Raw genomic sequence first — 15,694 nt, forward strand, 5'->3', positions numbered from 1 at the left:
AAAAAAAAAAAAAAAAAAAACACACACACAAAAGCTCAAATCTGATAAAGCCTCTTAAGTAAATAAAAATAAAAGCTAAGGAATGATTATCACAAAAATTCAGATTGACGCTTACTTCTACAGCAGAGAGAGAGACTAGTAGTATCTGGGTTAGGGACACACGGTGAAAGATATTGAAAATGTTTGATTGCTTAGAATGAGAGATGACTACATAGCATCCTTTATTATCTTATGAATCTTAATCTAAGATACATAGGAAATAGAGGAACAAGTTAATTGATACCATGAGGAAGCAGTCAACTAAATCCAGTATGGGGAACATTCTACAGGATAAATGAACTGGCTTCTCCAGCAAATTAATGGAATGAAAATAAGGGAAGGGTAGATTGTTGTAACAAGATTAAGAGACATAATAATAAAATGTATTGCCAAAGTATAATCTTTAAGAGTCAATGACAGTATCCTATACAAAGAAAAAGTGAGCACGTATCAAAGATGTACTAACGAGACTAGTAAAAAAGAACTAGTTCAAAGAGAATTTAGAAGATTGAATATACATACACTGGACATACATCTTCTATACCTCCACTGAACAAAATTCATTGACATTGCTATTGATCAAGAATCATTTGCATTGCCGGGCGCGGTGGCTCAAGCCTGTAATCCCAGCACTTTGGGAGGCCGAGACGGGCGGATCACGAGGTCAGGAGATCGAGACCATCCTGGCTAACACGGTGAAACCCCGTCTCTACTAAAAAATACAAAAAAACTAGCCGGGCAAGGTGGCGGGCGCCTGTAGTCCCAGCTACTGGGGAGGCTGAGGCAGGAGAATGTCGTAAACCCCGGAGGCGGAGCTTGTAGTGAGCTGAGATCCGGCCACTGCACTCCAGCCTGGGCCACAGAGCGAGAGACTCCGTCTCAAAAAATAAAAAAATAAAAAAAAAAGAATCATTTGCATTGATATCACTCTTCTACAAGTTCATGTCTACCCCTAAAGAGTACTCTAAATACCCTAAAATACTAAATTAAAGTTAAACTACCCTAGAGAATTAGATAATTTTTATGTAGGCCTATTAGAAAATGCTACAGTGTCTTTCGGGCGCGGTGGATTAAGCCTGTAATTCCAGCACTTTGGGAGGCCAAGGCAGGAGGATTGCTTGGGTCCAGGAGTTTGAGACCAGCCTGGGCAACATGGCCAGAACTTGTCTCTACAAAAAATACAAAAATGAGCCAGGCATGGTGGCACAAACCTGTCCCAAATACTCAGGAGGCTGAGGTGGGAGAATTACATTAGTTCAGGAGGTAGAGGCTGCAGTGAGCCGTGATTACACCACTGCACTCTAACCTGGGTGACAGAGTGAGACCCTGTTTCAAAAACAACAAAAAAAATTTTTTTAAAGTTGAATTTGTCATTATATATTATACAATATATTTTCACTAACTTTTGAGCTAATAGACATTTAAAAGTCACCAAATTTGGAATACAAAATATTTTAAATGACATTCCAAGTCATATAAGAGATTGGTTCAGCCTACGCTTTCTGTTCAAAACCCAGTAGTTAATGCTATTAGCATTCAAAATGCCTTTTTTTCCTTTTAAAAAGGATAGTTAAACCTGTTATTTTTTACCCTGCAGCCAATTCTTAGCATAAAGCAGGCAGATTTTAGCAGCACAAAAGTTATTTATTAGCTTATGCCTCTACCAGAAAACAGAAATGTTGGCTTAAAATTGTTTCATTGATGTAACTTTTACTTTTTCCTTTACAGATATTCATTTATTCATTCTGGCCCTAATACCAAGGTATCCTTCACACAAAAGATTCAAACAGATTCTTTGCATCTTTACCAATGGAAGTTTCATGTTTTCAAGTTTTTTGTTTGTTTGCTTGTTTTTTGTTTGGAGGCCTCTTTCCAAGCACTCTAGTATTCTTAAAATCCTGAGATTCTGAATGCTGTATTTTAGCTCAATATATTTATATTAAACGTAGGGGGAAAAAACTAATGTTTTCCTTACCCATCACAAGGTCTATGTAGAGACTCCAATAAAAAAGAAGAGACTAACAAGAGAGAAGCATGCACATTTATTTTATTCAAGTTTTACATGACATGGGAACTTTCAGAAACAAAAACCCAAAGAAATGGGGACACTTGTGTAGTGGTATGGACAGTCAGGCAGACGTATGATTGCATGGACAAAAGTGTATGAGCTAACGGTGATAAACTGAAAAGTTAGCAAGGCCTGTCTATTCAGTTTCTTCTTGGCATACCTGTGTGACAGTCTCTCCCTCAGGGCATAGGAGAGGATGCCTGTCATATGAGGGCCTTCAGATTAAGGAGGGAGGAGGGAGTAGGTCAGAGAGTGACCTTCCTAGATTTTGTGGCCTGCTTCAGGGAAGAAGGGGCGAGGGGAACTCTAGTTTCTATGGCCTGCTTCGGGGGAGAAAGGAGCAAGAGAAGGTCAGAGAAACCTTCGTGTTTCTGCTGTTTTCTCAATTTCCAAGGTGCCGTATTTTGGGGTAGCACTTCCTGTACCCTGTCATATACAAACCCATTTTCAGACAGCAGCCTTTAGTTCCTCCTTAGATTAAACCAGAGCTGCTCAAGGAATGTAACTACTAAATCATCTTGCTCCATTTAAGATATTTATTTCAAATGCAAATAATTATACCATACCCTTTGGCCTACTCAGCACTGATTCACTATTTCAAAGCTTTACATTTAAGCCTCATAACAACCGTACGAAGCAGATCTAGTTACTTCCGTGGAAGAACTTGTGGCACACAGAGGTTGAGCAACTGCCCCAAAGCCTCACAGAATGTGGCAGACTGGAGAATTCAACCCCATGTAGTTTAGCTCGCTCTTACCCAGCCCCATATGCTGCCCTGGCCTCCATCTGGCATGACCACAGAACTGGAGAGCTAGAGGAAGGAATTTCTTTTCTTTTTTTTTTTTTTTTTTGAGACGGAGTCTGGCTCTGTCGCCCAGGCTGGAGTGCGGTGGCCGGATCTCAGCTCACTGCAAGCTCCGCCTCCCAGGTTTACGCCATTCTCCTGCCTCCGCCTCCCAAGTAGCTGGGACTACAGGCCCCCGCCTCGTCGCCCAGCTAGTTTTTGTATTCTTTAGTGGAGACGGGGTTTCACCGTATTAGCCAGGATGGTCTCGATTTCCCGACCTTGTGATCCGCCCATCTCGGCCTCCCAAAGTGCTGGGATTACAGGCTTGAGCCACCGCGCCCGGCCAGAGGAAGGAATTTCAACTCTGCTTCAGAACCTTAAATGAAAGCAGGAAGCTGTAGAGGGGCACAAAGCTACGAAGCTGCTACAAAGCTGTCTCTTCCACCACAAAGCAGAAATTGTGTTCCCAGTGTCCACTGTTGTTACCCTTACTTGGACTTGAGAAGCTGCACCAATCATGATGTAGTGTGGTGGGAGAGGGACTCAGTGCGTGACTGATACCCAGCCAAGCAGGGCCAGGCAGCTTTAGAAATGCCCACGTTTCATTTAACATACATTTATTTACATGGAAGCCATGTGAGTGGAAGACAGGTGACGTCTCAGCTCTCTTGGGGCTTACATTGAGTGGGAGGAAGATGGAAAATAAACACATTTACAAAGAAATGAACAAGGTGCTTTCAAGTGGTAACAAATGCATGAAGAAAGGGAAACAGAATAATGCATGGTGGGGAACTGGTTTCAACTGGGTGAGGGAGGAAGACCTTTCTGAGATGCCAATTAAACAGAGACATGACTGACAAGAAGCGGGCAGCCATGAAAGGGGCTGGGGCAGGGAGTTTCAAGACCAGGTGAAAGGTGAAAGCACAGGTACCAAGGGAGAAGTGGCCTGAGGGAGGTCAGAGAGAGTTAAGTGGGGCTGTTATGTCAGGAGGTCCAGCCCTTCCAAGGGTCTTCCATGCCCCTCTAAGTGTGCTGAGAGGATAGAGAATTTTAAGGGGGGTGGTGGATTTGTGGCTGGAATCTGCCCAGAATGGCCTGTGAATGGGCCAAAGACCTCAGAACAGGGAGAGAATGCTTAGTGGCACAGCAATTTTTTAAATTTTATTATTACTTTTTTTTGAGACGGAGTCTTGCTGCGTCCCCAGGCTGGAGTGCAGTGGGGAGATCTCGGCTCACTGCAACCTCCACCTCCCGGCTTCAAGCGATTCTCCTGCCTCAGCCTCTCCTGGGAGGCAGCTGGGACTACAGGCGCGTGCCACCACAACTGGCTAATTTTTGTATTTTTAGTAGAGACGAGGTTTCACCATGTTGGCCAGGATGGTCTCGATCTCCTGACCTCGTGATCCGCCGACCTCGGCCTCCCAAAGTGCTGGGATTACAGGCGTGAGCCATCGCGCCCGGCGGCACAGAATTATTTAAGGAGCATCTTAAACACACTTTCTTCCTACAACACCAACTAAAAAAGCAGGTATCAAGAGGGTCTAGGTAGGATGTGCTGAGACCACCTCCAGAGCACAGGCCCGCCAGAGTTGTGCTCAGCAGGTGAGGTCTACACTACTGCCAGCCCGGAGAGGCAGCGTGAGTTATACTGCTGGCCCAAGGGGAAAAAGACAAAATGCAGGGCTGAGGGAGAAAGGAAGGACGCGGGATGTTAAATGTGGGCGTGGTTTCTTCTGAATGTCCCACCCACTCCACCACACTTTGCTTAAATGCAGTGCAAATTTCCCTACCCCCAGCGAAGGAGGGGTGAAGATTCGGCAGGTTTTAGGGTCTAGGACCCTGAGCTCCTCCATTCATCAATACCCAAACAACTGTAGCCCACCCTCTCACCACTGCCTAGGCGGGCGAACAGTGTCCTCAGCTAGATCTCCACCCTTAGGAGAAGGGCACTGGCTGAACCGGAGAACCTGCGCCGCCTCTTCCCAGCCGCTGCCAGCCCAGTGCACGAGTTGAACGCCGCTGCCGCCTGGCTGGCCGGGGAAGACGGGGATCTTGACGCAGCGGTGCCTGGGACACAGCAACGGCAGCACAGGGCATGGCCCTACAGCTGGACTGGACGCGGCGGCTGCAGGCAGAGCAGGAAACGAGGGCAGGCTGGGCACCGGCGTACGCTTTGGCAGCGTCAGCTTCCGGGGCCGTGGGCGGGGGCGCGCCCGAGCCTCCTGGAAACCTCCCCACCAAGGACCCCGGGAACCCGTGTCTCGGCCCGCTTTGCAGCCTCTGGTTTCTAAATTCAGCGTCAAGGAGCGGAAACAACCCCCCTGAACTGGGCCCAGATCCTTAAGCTCCTGGAACCTCAGTTTTTCCTTCCATCGAATGGCGACAATGGCTGTCTGGTTGAACGTTATTTTACCTAGGAAGTGATAATTTTAGTAAATAAGTCTCAGAGTATTAGCTTGCTAAAATCCTGCTTTGTCCTGGATGCAACTTTAGGCCACGTTAGGGGAAGGGACTTCGTATTTAATGTTGAGCACCTGGCGAGCGCCTCAAATTGCCCTCGGACCCTGATCCAGCACAAGGCCAGAGTTGGGCAGTGAGGGGTCTCGAGAGGTGGAAAGGGAATTATTGCACTCTCAGGAGTCTTACGTAGGGGCCTCCTAAGCCTTAGGATTTGATCCCTTATACCGTGTAACAGGCCACCCCGATTACGCGCCAAACTCAGGCTGCGGCTCTTGGCGCAGCCTCTGTCCCGCCTGATTTCAGTTTCCATTTCGCTGCCCTTGGTGCCCCACCGCCCGCGGCTGGTTGGGGATTTGCCCGGTGATCAGTGACGTAAAAGAAACTAAGGTTCCTATTGGAAGGCGGAGTTCGGCAGGAGCCAATCCCGGGGCTGGTCCGGGAGAAATCTCGGCGAAGGGCCCCGAATAGCCGGGAGATTACGGGGCGGGGACGAGCTGTCGCGCTGGTTGTTCGTGGAGGAGCGGGACCCGGAACAGACCGCCGCGAGAGAGGAGGGGCCCGGGCCGGGATTCGCGGCCCGGAGCTCGGGACCGGTGAGTAGGGGGTGTCAAATGAGAGATACAGCGAAACAACAGTCTCGCACGCGCCCCGGGTTTGGGGCGACCCAGCGCGGCCTCCGGGCCCCTGTTCAAAACCGGGCCAGGCCCCCGGGCGGGCTCAGGAGGGAGTCAAGTTCGCTGTGTCCTCTCTGCCAGCCGAATCCCTCCTGTTTGCTTATCCTTCCATTCTCCCACTCCTCTTGGGTCTTTCTCGCTTTCTGGTATCCTGCTCAGACTCCCATCCATTCTAGTCTGCGGAACCAGAAGTAAGCAGGGCCTGGATGACCGTCCGGTTGCTTGGAGCCTGGTAGATAGGCGACTAATCCAGCTCCCTGACCAAAGTGTCATGCTTTCTTTCTTTTTCTTTTTTTTTTTTTTGTTCGGAGTAAACCGGTTTAGCCACAAATACTTGGAGCTGTGCTTTCACTCCTTCCAGCCCATTAGCATTTTTCTTACTGATTTTTCTCCCTATTTGGCCTTAGAAAAAAAAGTGTAAATTTAACTTTGTGGAGTAAATGGTAGGGACACACTTCCAAATCTCTAATAGATTTCAAATTTTGACACGATTTGTGTGTACTTCAAAAGTGAGGAGAATGACATTCGTTTATGCATGCCTTACCCTCCTGTTTTTAACTGTTAGCTGAAATTTAGTTGAAATCGCAATCCCTGTTTTTCCCCAAGTTCAAAAAAATTACCTTGAAAAAATAGGCTTTTTATGTTTCAAAAATTGCAATTTTATTGTTTAAGTGGACTTTATTTTTTATGACACTTAGACTTACAGAAAAATTGAGAAGATAGTACAAAGTTCCCACATGCTCCAAGCTGGGTCCCCAGTTATTAACATCTTAGTGTGGTACATTTGTTGCAATTAATGAACCAATATCAATACATTATTATTGACCAAAGTCCGTAATGTGTTCAGATTTCCTTAGTTTTTACCTCAGTACTTTTTCTATTTCATGATCCCATGCAGGTTACCACATTACATTTAGTTGTCATGTCTCCTGATGCCCCTCTTGGCTGTGGGAGTTTCTCAGACTTGTTTTGATGACCTTGGCAATACTGAAGAATACTGGTCGTATATGTTGTAGGATGCCCCTCTGTTGGAATTTGATGTTTTTCTCCTAAGTCTGGGCTTATGCGTAACTGGGAGGAAGACCACAGAGGTGGATTGCCATTTTCGTCCCATCGTGTCAAGGGCATGTACTAACATGATTTATAACTTAATGTTGATTTGGCTGAGATAGTGTTTTTCAGATTTCTCCACTGTACAGTTACCCTCTTTTCCACTCTTTGCATGTACTGTCATCTTTAGAAGGAAGTCACTAAGTGCAGCCCATACCTAGGGAGCCAAGAGTTATATTCCCCCTTCTTGAGGTCAAGGACCAACATATTATTATTTGCAGTTATTCTGCATGGAAGATTTGTTTCTTTCTTCTCCCCCATTTATTAATTTATTCAGTCATTAATTTCAGTGTAGACTCAGGGACATTTATTTTATACTTTGGTTTATAATCCAATACTACTTTATTTTGTTGCTCAAATTACTGCGGCTTTGGCTGTTGGGAGCTCTTTTCACTTTGGCTGCTGTGCTCCTTCATAGTATTTTTATAGAGCTTTTTGCTAATGAGATGCTTGTACTTATGTGACCTTGCCTGAACCTCAAATAGCCTGGTAAACTTGGCAAAATATTTTCCCATTGTTAAGAGGTAAGGAGACTGAAGGCCCAAGGCAGTGGGTGACTTCTTAGATATCACTTCCTGCAGGGGAGTAACAGGTTGGACTCAAATTGTGTGTGACCACCACAGAAGACACTGCAAACCCCCGAAGAGAGTCCATGGTCTGAATTGAGGCTTCTTGGGAGGACTTCAGACTTGGACCCCCCAGGATCAGAATAGAAAAGACACGGAGAATGGGAAGTTGGTTTTAGAAAACAAAAACATAATTTGGCTGGCATCAGGATGAATTAGATTTTGCCAGCTTGATAGAAATGGAATTTTGTTCTTCCCCCCAAAATTGTGTGTGTGTGGAGGGAGGCCAGCAGAGATCTAGGTAATGTATGTGGCCAAGAATGTCTAAGGAGAGCCCTGGAAGCCTGCTGCTGAAGCAGAATTTTAATGTGGGAAAGGAAGGGTGTGTGGTGAAAGGGGGCAGAATGGAGATGGCAGGGCTCTGGAATTAGAGGAGGTCATTAATTTCACAAACATTTGCAGACCCCCTGCTTTGTGCCAGATACTGGAGATAAAAAGGTCAGTGAGGCATGACCTTTGGGTTCACATTCTGGTGGGAGAGAGATAAAAATTTCAATTACAGCCACTTATCCATGGCTTAGTTTTCCGTGGTTTCCGTTACCCGTGGTCAACCTCAGCCCAAAGACAATGAACAGAAAATTCCAGAAGTAAACAATTCATAAGTTTTATATGTGCATTGTTCTGAGTAGCATGATGAAATCTCTTGCCCTCCCACTGTTCCTTCATCACAAGGAGGGTGAGTACAGTACAAGATATTTTGAGAGAGAGAGACCACATGCATATAACTTTTATTACAGTATATATAGTTATTTTGTTGTGTTATTATTGTTAATCTATTTCTGTGCCTGCTTTATAAACTTTATTACAAGTGTGTATGTGTAGGAGAAACACAGGTTTCAGACATCCACTGGGGTTTTTGGAATGCATCTCCTGAGGATTGAGGAGACTCCTGTACGAATGGGTCTTTAGCAAATGGGGGGTGCTACTGTCTGAAGCAGTGTGATAGTGCTATCGTAGAAATACAGTATATGCAAAGCTGCAGGAGCTCTCCAGAGGAGGGATATGTTCAACTCAGAGATGGGATGGGCACAGGAAACTCCTCACAGATAAGGGGACAAATTGTATTCAAGCTTTCAAGGACAAGCTGGACTGGAGAGAAGAGCACGTACAAGGGAATGGGCGGAGAGTGGGGAGTGAAGAGGGGCTGTCTTCCTGGTTCAGTGTATCTAATGGCCAGAGAATTAGGTAGGACGAGGAGGGATTTGGGGCTGGATGGGTAAGTTGGGGCCAGCCGGATGCAGGGCAGGGGAGATGCCTGTACAGTTTTGTTTTTGTTTTTGTTTTTGTTTTGAGACAGAGTCTCGCTCTGTCACCAGGCTGGGGTGCAGTTGCACGATCTCGGCTCACTGCAGCCTCCGCCTCTCAGGTTCAAGCAATTCTCCTGCCTCAGCCTCCCGAGTACCTGAGACTGCAGGTGAATGCTACCATGCCCAGCTAATTTTTATATTTTTAGTAGAGGCTGGGTTTCACCATGTTGGCCAGGATGGTCTCGATCTCTTGACCTCATGATCCGCCTGCCTCAGCCTCCCAAAGTGCTGGGATTACAGGCATGAACCACCACTCCTGGGCTACCTGTGCAGTTTTGACCTCAGCTAGTAGGAGTTTTTTTGGTTTGTTTTTAATTTATTTTTATTTTTATTTTTTTTAGAGACAGGGTCTCCTTATGTTGCCCAGGCTGGTCTTGAACCCCTGGGTTCAAGGGATCCTCCTGCCTCAGCCTCCCAAAGTGCTAGGATTACAGGCATGAAGCACCAAACCCAGCCTCAGCTGGGAGATTTGAAACAGGAGAATAACAGGATGAGATCCTGTGTGCTAGAAGGATGATCCTGGCAGCACTTTTTAGGAAATATGCCACATCTCACCAAATCTAAGATGCTATTTGTCTTAATCCATTTTCTCTTGCTATAACAGAATACCATAGACTGGATAAATTGTAAATAACATGTTTATTCAGCTTACGGTTCTGGAGGCCAGTGGTCTCTAGCAAGAATACCATTAATCCATTCATGAGAGTTCAACCCTCATGACCCAGTCACGTTTTTAAAACCACACCTCTTAATACTGTTACACTGGCAATTAAGTTTCCAACACGTGAACTTTTGGGGGACATGTTCAAACCACAGCACCACCAAATCTTTTGTGCACCCTTATTTTATGCTCCACATCAAAAAAATATTTTGCCAGTTAAATTATGACATGCCATTGATCACATTTCAGAGATGCTAAAATGTGATGTCACAGGTGTCTCAAATTTGATGAAAAGCAGTAACTCCCTAGCTGATGGCTTGGATTCCTCCCTTTCCCTGGATTAATGGTTAGAATATCTCCATCTCACTGACTCATAGATGGTAAGTTACCAAGGGAAAGAAGAACAGAAGCTGGGTGGGCCCTTCCCAGGGCCCAGAGAGTTTGTAAATGTCTCTCCCCAAAGATAAACATTTACAACATTTACTGGTTGGGTTGAGGAGCACGATATCTGGTCTACTGCTATAGGGTTCCTTGGCCTGTTACTGGGCCTCTCTCATGCTGTTTCCTTTTGGGGAGTTAAATACATACATACATACACACACACACACACACACACACACATACACACACATTCTATATCCCATCCTCCAGAGTGGCAAAAATTAAAGCTGGTAATATCAGGTGTTGCTGAGGCTGTGGGGCAGCATGAGTGCTCGTAGCCTGCTGGGCAGACTACACAGCACTACAGTCACTTTGGAAACAGTTTGACCTGATTAGTCAAACTGAGGATACATCTTACCTATGTGTGCTAGGACATGTATGCAGAAATATTCACAGAAGCAGTGTTTGTCATTGTCCTAAACTGGAAACAACTCATATGGCTATCAGTAGACTGCATTAAAAATTGTATAGCTACAGAGCAGCAATTAAATAAAATCAGCTTATAATCACACGAATGAGCCTCACAAACATGTTGACAGCCCCCCCCCAAAAAAAAACACGCAAAAAAAAAAGGAAAAAATTCCATTCATTAGAGGCTCAAAACCTGAGAAAATAAACTGTCGTTTATGGGGTGTATACCTACGTCTAAAACTAAAGAAAAGGGAAGGAGTGATTCTCACTATTACAACTTACTCCACAACAACCATTTTCTCAGACACAGCTTTTTCTTCTCCTGGTTTCTGTAAGTTCCTGGAGCGAAACCTTGAATACGATGATTTGATGGTGACGTGCAGCCCACTGTTCTTGCTGCTACAGGGAATACAAAGAAATTGCTTCTCTCTCTACCAATTTACTACCATCTTGCTGGAGAGAACGGGTAGGTGACTAAGATTGTTCACATTCCTTCAGCAGACATGTAGGAAGCATCTTCTTTGTGTCAGATACTCTGTGCTTGTGCTTTGTTTTCTCAATTTTTGTTGTCTGCTTTGTGCCAAGTACTATGTAGATTCTGGGGATGAGACAGACACAGTCTCTCTCCTTGTTTGGTGGGAAAAGCTGGTGTTAAGCGAGTAATTACACTAATAAGTCAGGACTTAAAATTGCAGAGAAGTACAGGGTGCAGCATGGGGTGTTTTGGGGCTGTCTTACTAGACTACATGTGGACCCAGTCTGACAGGTCAGGAAAGAATTGCCAGAGGAGGTGGCTTTCAGCTGAGACTTCAAGCTAGAAAAGGCATTTGCTAAGTGGGAAAGGGATGGTGTTCTAGGCAGAAGGAATTACATTGTCAAAGGGCTTAGCCAGGAAAGAGCATGGCACTTTGAGGCATGGAGAGCGGTTTGGTTTGGCTGTGAGGTGGGAAGTGGCAGGAAATGAGCCTGGTCCATGATTATCTGGGATCCAGCTGGGATCTCCGGAGACAGCCTCCTCACAGAAGAAAGGAAGGGCAGGAGTTTTGACTTTATTCCTGGAGCGCCAGAAAGCCATTGAGGGGTTTAACCAGGTTGGTCACCCGGGCAGATTGGCAGTTTAACGTGGGACCGAGTGTGTTTGAGGAACAAAAGGCCAGAGTGGCTGCAGCACTGGGGCTGCAAAGGAGAGAAGAGATTTATGTAAATCAGGAAACCCTTGAGGATTTGATGATCCCACAGTTGGATCTGATTTCAGCTTCTAAAGGATTCCTCAGTTAGGTCACTGGATATAAGTTCTGGTAGGACAGGGAGTTTGCCATTTTTGTTCTCTGCTGTAACCTCAGTGCCTGACACATAGTAGGCACCTAATAAACAAACATCTGCTAGCTGTTGAATAAATTTTAACATCTTGCTGCTAAACCCTCAAAGGCTTCCCAGGGCTGTTAGGATAAAGTCCAAAATTCTTAACCTGGGTCACAGAGTCTTGCATAATCTGTTCCCTCCTGTTTCTCCACCCTCCCTCTGCTCTCCTCACTGCACTCCACCTGTGACCAGTTGTCAGCTCCTCAAACTCACCGCTACCCTTTCTCTGGCAGTTGATTTCCTCTGCCTGTGAGGCTCACCCTCCACAGCACTGCAAGTGGGCAGGGGAGAGTTCATTTTCCAGGCACCAAAGTGCAGTGTATGGTGGAGTGGAAGGAGCCCAGAGCTGGAAGGTGCACCTCACCGCACCTCGTGCTAGCGCTGGCCTTGCTGCCAGCCAGCTCTGCTGCTGGGCAAATTAGTCTGAGGCTCTGGCACTCACTTTCCTGCTCTGTAAATAAGGGAGTTCTAGTGATTCACAGTCCTGGATAGACTTTAGAATCTCCTGGGAAGTTTTTTTTTAATACCAGAACCTGGGCCACCTCTGGAGATTCTAATTCAGTTGATCTGGGTATGTTTTGAAGACTCACCAGTTTGAAGACTGCAAATCTGATGTGTAGTTAGGGTTCGAACCATCCCACAAGATGATAAAGGATTCCTTCCTATATTTGATGCAAAGCACCAAGTGATACTTAGGAATATTTTAGACAAGAGAGAGCCTGGTTCTTGATTCAACATTAGACAGATATTCAGGCACAAATATGAGGAACTCCCAATTTTCCCCTGTGGGTCAGCCGCAAGACCAGGGCACTTTAAAGCCTTGTCTCATCCACCTCCCAGCTGGCTGCTACCTCCTGCCCCTCTTTGAACCCTGTGGGGATTTCTAGCATTCAGAGCCCTGGTGGTTTTTGTGGCCTGCACTGTGCTTCAGAGCACCACTGATGCTCAGCTCCGTGGGGAAAGTCAGCCAAGTATGACCACAGGAACGTGTCATGCAGTCACTGGGATCTCCTGGGACAGCCTGGGATCCAGGCCTTTGACATGGCCAGTAGGGGTGCAGTCACTCCTCTAGTATGCACATCCAGATCACTTGCTTTTTGCCCTGAATTCTGGCTTCTCCGGGTTTGTTAGAGGTGTCTCACGGAAGTTTACCTCATGGAGAGTTTGCTTATCTCAGATTAAAATACGGGCATTAATCTGGGACCCCAGAGCCCTTAAATGGAGTACCCACAAGGAGTAGAGCTCTAGGCTAAGTGCTTTGGGATTACAGGTGCTTTGCTCTTGTTTGGAGGTCCAGACATACGCTTGAGAAGTGGCTTGGGATACTCAAGAGAGTCCTGAACTGGTACCCTGGAGGCCAGGGTACAAACCCAGGCCTCTCTATTTACTTTCTTGGACCCCAGAGTCCACATCTGGGATTCAGTGTCTACCAGGGCACCTCTTTGGGTGGCATCTGGGAGCCAGAGGCAGGCCAGAGTTTCACCCTTGGAGTGCAGTGGCGCAGTCATGGCTGTCTGCAGCCTCAACTTCCCCGGCTCGGGAGATCCTCCTGCCTCAACTTCCTAAGTAGCTGGAACTATAGGCATGCGCCATCATGCCCAGTTAATTCAGCTAATTTCTTTTTTTAGAGACAGCGTCTCACTGTGTTACCCAGGCTGGTCTCAAACTCCTGGGCTGAGGCAATCCTCCCGCCTTAGCCTCCCACAGTGCTGGAATTACAGGCACAAGTCCCCATGCTCGGCTCTCAGCTAGTTTTTGTGGCTCATAATGATTATTCTTGGAGCCAATAATCTTGCATGCATCCACATCTTGAAATTATGTAGTGTCACCTTGGCCAGTCTGTTGACATATGCAGATTAGGTATTTATGAGATCCAGAGACTTACCAGGGAGGGGTAGATTTCGGGGAAAGGGGAACCTCTTAGAGAAAGGTACGGAGTGTCTCTAGTTCTGCCTATGAGGAGGGTACCAGGACATTGCAGGGCTTGTTTGTTGCATCTTCCTGGTTCTTTTTTTTTTTTTTTTAAGACGGAGTCTCGCTCTGTCACCCAGGCTGGAGTGCAGTGGCAAGATCTTGGCTCACTGTAAGCTCTGCCTTCCGGGTTCAGGCCATTCTCCTGCCTCAGCCTCCCAAGTAGCTGGGACTACAGGCACCTGCCACGACGCCCGGCTAATTTTTTGTGTGTGTTTTTAGTAGAGATGGGGTTTCACCATTAGCCAGGAAGGTCTCGATCTCCTGACCTCGTGATCCACCCACCTCGGCCTCCCAAAGTGTTTCATCGTGTTAGCCAGGATGGTCTCGATCTCCTGACCTCGTGATCCACCCACCTCGGCCTCCCAAAGTGTTAGGATTACAGGCGTGAGCCACGCGCCTGGCCAGCATCTTCCTACTTCTATAGAATTGCAGCTAGCTTCTGGGTTTATTTTTTATTTTTTATTTTTTGAGATGGAGTTTTGCTTTTGTTGCCCAGGCTGCAGTGCAGTTGGCACGATCTCAGGTCACTGCAACCTCCGCCTCCTGAGTTCAAGCGATTCTCCTGCCTCAGCCTGCCGAGTAGCTGGGATTACAGGCATGTGCCACTGTGCCCAGCTAATTTGGTATTTTATAGTAGAGACAGGGTTTCTCCATGTTGGTCAGGCTGGTCTCAAACTTCTGATCTCAGGTGATCCACCTGCCTCTGCCTCTCAGTGTGCTGGGATTACAGGCGGAAGCCACTGTACCTGACCGCTTCTGTTTTATTGAAGTGGCTTGAAAAGAATGCCCCCTCGCCCCCAGCAGGGATGTGTGACCTCTGGTGCAAGGCAGTTCATGAAGAGACTTCCTCAGGTTCAGAATTCTCATCTGGGTAAAGGGAGTGGGGGTGGAGTGGGTCATCTCTGAGGTTTTTTTTTTTTTTTGGCTCTAATTTTGGTTTCTGTCTGTCCAGGAGCCAGGAATGGAGAGAAGGGTAATGGTTTTACTTCTTATTGTGGAGACCTGTTGAGATAATCACAGAGAATATACTGAAGGCATGAAAAATAAGGCAGAACCATAGCAGTGTGTGGCAAGTTGGGGAAGAGTTTTTGGAGAGGGTGAATTTTGCATCGGACCTGACAGAATTGTGTATGGGGAAGGGGAGCGGTTATTCTGGTCTGCTCACATCTCTCATACTCAACCTCATTTCTCCTAATTCTGAAATCTTGAGATCCTCCATCACTAAGAAAGAAAACTACTGTCCAACAGGGACCCTTTATTGCTCACCCCATATGTGAAAGTTAGTCATAGCTAAGGCTAGGGTGCTTTTGGTCAGTATCAGCAGAATATATGTCCCTTTTCTTTTGTCAGCATTACTCAGCTTACAAAGCCCTTCCATGTAGATGACCTCATCTGAGCTTCCTAACAAAGGAGCTGGTATTAGACCCCATTTTACAGTGTGCTTGGGTAGGGAAGAGAGTGTAGTGGATTGAGCGGAGGCTTTGGCACCAGACACTGCTTCCTAGCCATGTGCTCTTGGGCAAGTTGCTTAACCCTGCTGAGCCTCAGTTTCCTCAGAAGAGGTCTGTATAAGCAAGGGAAGGGATTGGTCATAGAAGTGGTACTGTGTTTCATTTATTTAGTTGCGGCAGACTCTCAAAAACAAATGGTTGTATACGATTAACATTGTCTGCAGTTCCCCTGAATCCATTCACTTGTTCAGTAAATGTGTATTGAGCTTCTACAAGGTGTCAGGCACCATGATCTCTGTGTCAGTGATTTAACCTTTTTTTTT

The 15,694-nt window shown here is 46.3% G+C and overlaps 1 protein-coding gene and 1 pseudogene across 1 annotated transcript in view; one reads left to right on the plus strand and one right to left on the minus strand.

Moving 5' to 3' along the window:
* LOC105513993 overlaps window positions 1-5,664 on the minus strand; it is a 35,816-nt pseudogene extending 30,152 nt beyond the window's left edge.
* Window positions 5,665-5,759: 95 nt separating this feature from the next.
* TRIM26 (tripartite motif containing 26) overlaps window positions 5,760-15,694 on the plus strand; it is a 35,001-nt gene continuing 25,066 nt past the window's right edge. Inside the window, exons 1-2 of the mRNA XM_011945053.1 lie at window positions 5,760-5,947; window positions 14,873-14,989. The gene's annotated coding sequence lies outside the window, so the exon portion shown is untranslated. The remainder of the gene's footprint in view (window positions 5,948-14,872; window positions 14,990-15,694) is intronic.

This window comes from Colobus angolensis, unplaced genomic scaffold, assembly GCF_000951035.1.
Source record: "Colobus angolensis palliatus isolate OR3802 unplaced genomic scaffold, Cang.pa_1.0 Scaffold238, whole genome shotgun sequence".
Classification (NCBI taxonomy): domain Eukaryota; kingdom Metazoa; phylum Chordata; class Mammalia; order Primates; family Cercopithecidae; genus Colobus; species Colobus angolensis.